Here is a 6,019-nt window from a genome sequence, read left to right on the forward strand (position 1 = left end):
GTGTGTGTGTGTGTGTGTGTGTGTGTGTGTGTGTGTGTGTGTGAAGGAGAGATAGGTCAATAAGATTTTACTACACTAGAAAGACCTTGTTTAGGGGTAATATTGCTGCTGCTGAAATGTAAAGTCTGAGAGAGTGGGTTCACGTGTTTGTTAACAGAATATCTGAATACCACTGGAGTAATTCATATGAAACTCAGAAAGTAGCCAATTAGATTTAAGGTGGTAGCCACATCCCACTAAACCAAACACAAAATTTTCGATTACTCAAGCAATTTTACATGTATTACCATAAAATTTGGTGTGGTGGTAGCTGAGAGTAGTCCCCAACACATGTTCTGAGCTCTAATAGATTATACAATAGCATTGTACAATTTTGCCACTGAACATTTGCAGTCAATGTTAAAACATTTCTACCTTACATAGTAAAATTTGTCTGGCCTAGTTCTGTGCACAGTCGGCCTAGAGTCCACAAAGAATGATGGCCCTTTGGTGGCCCAGATGTAGTTTATATCTTCATGGACACTCCATGCATTGACTACCACCACATATGGGCCAGCTGTGGAATTCCATCCTCAAAAAATGTGCCACCATTGCCAGACCTGGCCCACACCCAGCTGACAAACCACTTGCCATGCCAGCAGTGCCTGTTCTGGCCCGCACCTGTCTGCTTTGTGAGGCTGGACAAATTTGATTGCGACGTCCAGGAAATAATAATCCAGCATACCTCTAAAACTAATTCTCTGTCTCAGCCACAACATGAAATGTCTATAGTACAGTCAATTCAACCAAAATTGAGCTAATATTAAAAATAGCTGCAGTGCTACGTCAAATATGTTTGGTCAAAAATAAACTGGACACAACTCCATCATCTTTAAGAATATCTCAAGTCTAAACCTTTCACATGAAAGGCAGTAGGTAATATGTATTTCTTACCCACCTTACTTGCCATTGGTTTTTAAAATAACTGCATCCAAAATCAGTTGTTTTAAGTGAAACTCTAGTTTTTCTTCCACTGGTTTTTCTTACATTGTTATCATCACTGATAACTCTGAGAAATGAACTGTTTGAAGGGAACTACAGATTCAGTGAACAGCCACAGTGGAAAYCTTAGAAAATACTTCTGCACCAATTTGTTAAAGTACTTTTTGGGCTTCATTTTCATTCAACAGATCAAACAGTTAAATCAAGAATAACGGAAGCATTCCTCATTATCCCAGAATAATCATGTTGCTCACTRCCAAAATCAGTAATAGTGGCAACTTTGTAGCAATTTTTCCACTTTTCAGTGCTGATTTGTTCTGATTTAGTGGGCACAGAGAGGAGTGAACATTTCTTTTTTCCTATGATTCCTAATTACCTTCGTGTTTGGAAAGTATTAAAAGAAAATCTTCCAAGTTACATGACAGCATGACTCATGGGACGTTTCTATTACGAGCAACACAAAGTAATCAGGATGAGACCAACATTAACTTAGAGTTTCTTATCTTGTTAGCCATGTAATTTAGAACCATGACAAAGATGGTTATGATGAACTAAGGATAAAGATGTGTGTTAAATGAAAGAATTTGTCTTTTTGTATATCTTTATAGATTATAAATATTTGGCTGCTCAGTACAATGATCTTGGTTAATTTGTTAATTAGCCAAGTAAACTTGTTCTGTTTATAAGTGCCCTTATAACAGAAACCTCCTGGTATACCTGCACATTTCGGCCTGCTCTGTCAAGGTAAAGCTATTTGCACCGATCTCTTGCACCTCTCTCAAGGAGGAAGGGATCGAACCGGCGACTTACCGGTTCCAGGACGACTCCCCTAACCACTCTGTGGTAGTGACATATCAAAAAGTTTTCTAACACTGGTTTTCCATTTGGGTGCTTTTCTCAACACAACATCAACCACCATTATGTCATGATGAAGAACGAAAGAAAAACTACTTGGTCCAAGCATCTCTCTGTCCATTATAGTTTATCTTGAAAGGTGCAGGAAGTGGAAACTATAGTCAAAGGTAGGCTCAGCTTCATTGCCAGAATGCATGCATCCCACTACATGTTGACCCATTGGTCCAGTGATAATTATCTCCAAATCTTGCAGCACCACATTGAAACATACTGTAACTAGAGACAGGGTTGTAAGCAAACAACTGAAGCCACTACATACGAGTGCCCCCTAGTGGCTGGTTGCAGTATAATTTTAAAGGGGCAATACCATGTAAAATCAACTTTTTTGAGTTTTATATCTTGTTATAATGTTATACTCACATTAAAAAAACATGCCCAAAGCCTTGCTCTGACTCATTCATGCATGTTTGAGAAATCCTACAGTGTTTTTAGGCAGCCATGCTGAGTTGCAAAATGACAGGTGGGGACCAGAAACACCTTTTGGTACCAGAAACGCCCCTGGGACATGTCTTTAAGCCAAACTTTCTCATGTCAGAGCGTACCCCCTCCCCCTCTCCGCATACACCCCGCCCATGACTCCTGCAGGCTCTCGTCTCAAAGTGAAAGTGAAACCTAGCTGCTGAGCTCTCAACATTAGTTTTCACTCAGTGAAGCTCTTTTCAGATTAAAAATACCTTTGAGGAAATGTATTTTCAGATGCCAAGTAAACTGCATCATAGCGCATGCGCACAAGTCCCTGCGTCCGACCCCCCACCGAACGGGATGGAACAGAAGCAGAAGGAGGTTCTTAAAGAGACAGAGGCCAATTTCAAGGCGTTTAGAAAAGGAAGTGATGAGAAGATACATTTATTTTTCTATTTAAACATAAAAACAGGATTTTAATAACAGCTAAAGGTGATATAGATACTTTACTATTGTATACTGTAGTATTTAACTATATGCCTGAGAAACACATAATATAGGCCCTTTAAGTTACACCCTTCCATTTAAATAAATTCGATATTGTAGTGGTCACCTCTATGTGGAATAAACCGTTCCACCTGTCTTTGATCTTGGTCTCAAAAACCCTCCTTCAGAGAGAGACAAAACTCTGTTCCTTTTTAAAACTTAGTTTAAGCCACTATGTGTCTTCTTAAACATARATGTTTTCTTCTTCTTAATCAAGATAATAAACAAAATAATAATGTTCTTTGTAGTTTTTGATTTGTATTTTCTTTTAACTAAAAGTTATCAATTTATAAATCAAAGTTACATAACGAAATGAATGACAACCTATTTTCTTTCATTATAATTTAGAAAATGAAAAACACACAAAAATAATTTTGTTTTATGCAACTACTTGTTTTAATCAACTGTTAGTCAACAGTGATGTGATTATGTGATTTTCTGTTTTATTTTACAATTTAAGTAAATTGATTACTTTGGTTTAGTTTACTATGTTTTACTATGAAATATGTATGGGTATTTGTGCTTGAATCTTGGACAAATATCTTTTTTATTTTGGTTTAAATAATTCATTTCAGTATTTCATTGAAAACCTAGTTCCTTGTCATTTAGAATTACCGTAATCCTGCCAAAAGACTGAGAATGTCAGAACCTGACCTTGTTTTTCTATGTTGGTGCAGATGTTACCAGACAGACTGCARTTTCTTAGACTAAACTTTAAAWTCCACCTGTTACTAACACTAAATTTGAGGCCACATCCATTAGTAACCTCTCCGGGGCAAGCCTCTCAACAGACAGTCACCATCTTCGTTCCATATGAAGTGGAGCTGGTTTTTCCTCCTCAGGAAAACCAGCGTTCGGTGTAAGATCTACACTCATATGCCAATGAGCAGATCTTAACCCAGGTTCACGATATCACTAATCATGACCCAAACAACCAGTTTTAAGACTCCACTGAGTTTTGTTTGAAAATTTCTGTGAGACTTCTTGGAGTGTTTCGGAAAGACGACCCTATCGGCTCTGACTCTCCGTTTGAACTGGCAGACATCAGGAGATGCTGAAAAAAATCAAAACACAGGAGATTTTACTGGGAAGTAAGCTGAACCTGACAGGAGCTCTTGCTGACCCAGGTGAGGACTTCCTCAATGCCCTGACCTGATGGTGAAGTCATCTAAATGGTAGAGGCAGATTGTTTTGAAAAGCGTACCAGTGTCTGCTGAATCGAGTGGGAGACTCGTGCCCATTCCTGGCTCCTCACATAATGATATGCTCAAAGTTAGGACTAACCATAGACTTGAAAATAGATCACTAGACTGAGCCCCATGCATATCGTCCACTGGTAGCATCTATGACAGCATGGAGGAGCAAAAATGGCATCCAAAAAGGGCAACAGCTTACAGCCTAGGGCTGGGCAATACGGCAAAAAAAAAAAGATCAGGATTCTTTTTTTCATATCGTCCAATCACGATTAATATCACAATTTTTTTTGTTAACCTAAAAGTGACTGAAAAATAATTTAATAAATAGCTACAGAAATAAAAAAATGTCTGTTATTTCGCTTTCACTAATACAGTATTACAAATAGCTGTGGTTCAGTAGAACATGAAATAATTTTTGCAATGTACCTAAAACGGTATTTACCAAGAAAAAAACATTTATGTGAAAATCATAGAATCTCACATTAATAAAGCTATCCGTTTGTAAAATTAAAGTTTTAGAATTGAATTTCACATTAAAAATGTTATAAAGAAACAAACCTACAAACAGCAACAATTTGTGCACACTTGCAACTGAATAGGATGGAAGGAATCCTCCACCCCTCCTGTTTACAGAGCCTCATCAAACAACAAACACCAAACAACACTGTTTCATTTTTTCTGAAAAAATATCTGATTCTGCAGACAACATGTTGGATAAACTCCCAGCTGCTGAGTGTTCAGGAGTTTGCAGYGTCTCTCAGCTGCTGTTTGTGTTGAGATTAAGACAGGAAGTGGTCTTCACGTCTCGTCCAACCCATCGTGTGCCGATAAAACTTACAGAAAGTTCTTCTCCAGATAAATGAAGAACCGCTGGGATATTGTTCTGTCCTAAACGTTACCCTAAGACCGCTTCATATTTTTGGAGGACGTTTTCCTTTTTTCCCCTCTCTCTCACTCTGTGTCGGGAGGGGAGCTCAGAGCACACCCTGCGTGCCTGTTAGCAGGTAACAGCAGGTACAGGAAGCGACAGCGGTCAAAATACCTCAGAAACTCCCCCAAATAAGCTAACTCTGTGAGATTCAACGTTTTATACTGGATTACTTTGGTTAAGYCTGCGATTCTGTCCRTGTTTCATTGGGTGTGTCCAAAAGGCAGGCCGGGTCCTCCGAAGGCCGAATTCGTCGGCCACATACGTCACAGCGCCGCGACGAAGGACGTCCAAAACCGAAGACTCCTCCGATGCGGCCGACAAATACGTCCTTCCTTTTCCCCGATTTGAAGGGCAGGTCTGATGAATCCTTCCCAGCCCAGCATATCCCATAACGCATTGCGGCCCGACCGGAGATTCTTTTCTTCTTGTAATGGCGGACGAAGCGAGAGTCGAAGCGATGGAGGAGTACAGTTTTAAATGTAAGTATATTAAAATCTGCTGGTAAAAAGTAGAAAATAAAAAGCGGCTGTATTGTTAGGCTTTAGTCCTTTGCACATACAGTATATGTTTTAAAATAATATTTATCTCAGAAATATTGTGAATGAGCTCATATGGCGGGTCCTTTATTTTTTTGTGTATTCCCGCTAACTAAGCTAGTTTTTAATTTGAGACTTTTTTATTTGCTATTTTTTAGGGTCCAAGGAGCAGACAGAAGCTTTTATAAAGCTGAGGGAAAAAATGAGCACCTCTTCACGGGGTTTAAGAATTCGGCCGCTGTGGGATGGAGGTACAAGAATAAACTTATCATAATAGTTATTAAAATACTTATAACCTGTGATCTTAAATGGAGTATACTTTCAATGGAGTTCCACTGGCTTTCCTTATGTGTTCTGCTATGAAAACTATTTTTACAAGAAGGGATTGACAGCTTACATGTTTCCTCTTCACTTATTTTTGTGTACGTTATAAGGACAATTCTGGAGAAGATGGGCCTGCAGGGTAAAGTCACCCCCCTGCAGGCCAAAAAGAAGTGGGACAACTTGAAAAG

General features: G+C 38.9%; 2 long non-coding RNA genes across 2 annotated transcripts in view; one reads left to right on the plus strand and one right to left on the minus strand.

Annotated features, from left to right (window-relative positions):
- LOC106524317 (uncharacterized) overlaps nucleotides 1-6,019 on the minus strand; it is a 208,173-nt gene that overhangs the window by 141,698 nt on the left and 60,456 nt on the right. The window lies entirely within an intron of this gene.
- LOC106524316 (uncharacterized) lies at nucleotides 5,412-6,019 on the plus strand. The gene is made up of 3 exons (XR_001310992.1): nucleotides 5,412-5,450; nucleotides 5,666-5,758; nucleotides 5,942-6,019. It is a non-coding gene; the product is annotated as an uncharacterized LOC106524316 (long non-coding RNA).

Source organism: Austrofundulus limnaeus, unplaced genomic scaffold (assembly GCF_001266775.1).
Source record: "Austrofundulus limnaeus strain Quisiro unplaced genomic scaffold, Austrofundulus_limnaeus-1.0 Scaffold182, whole genome shotgun sequence".
Classification (NCBI taxonomy): Eukaryota; Metazoa; Chordata; class Actinopteri; order Cyprinodontiformes; family Rivulidae; genus Austrofundulus; species Austrofundulus limnaeus.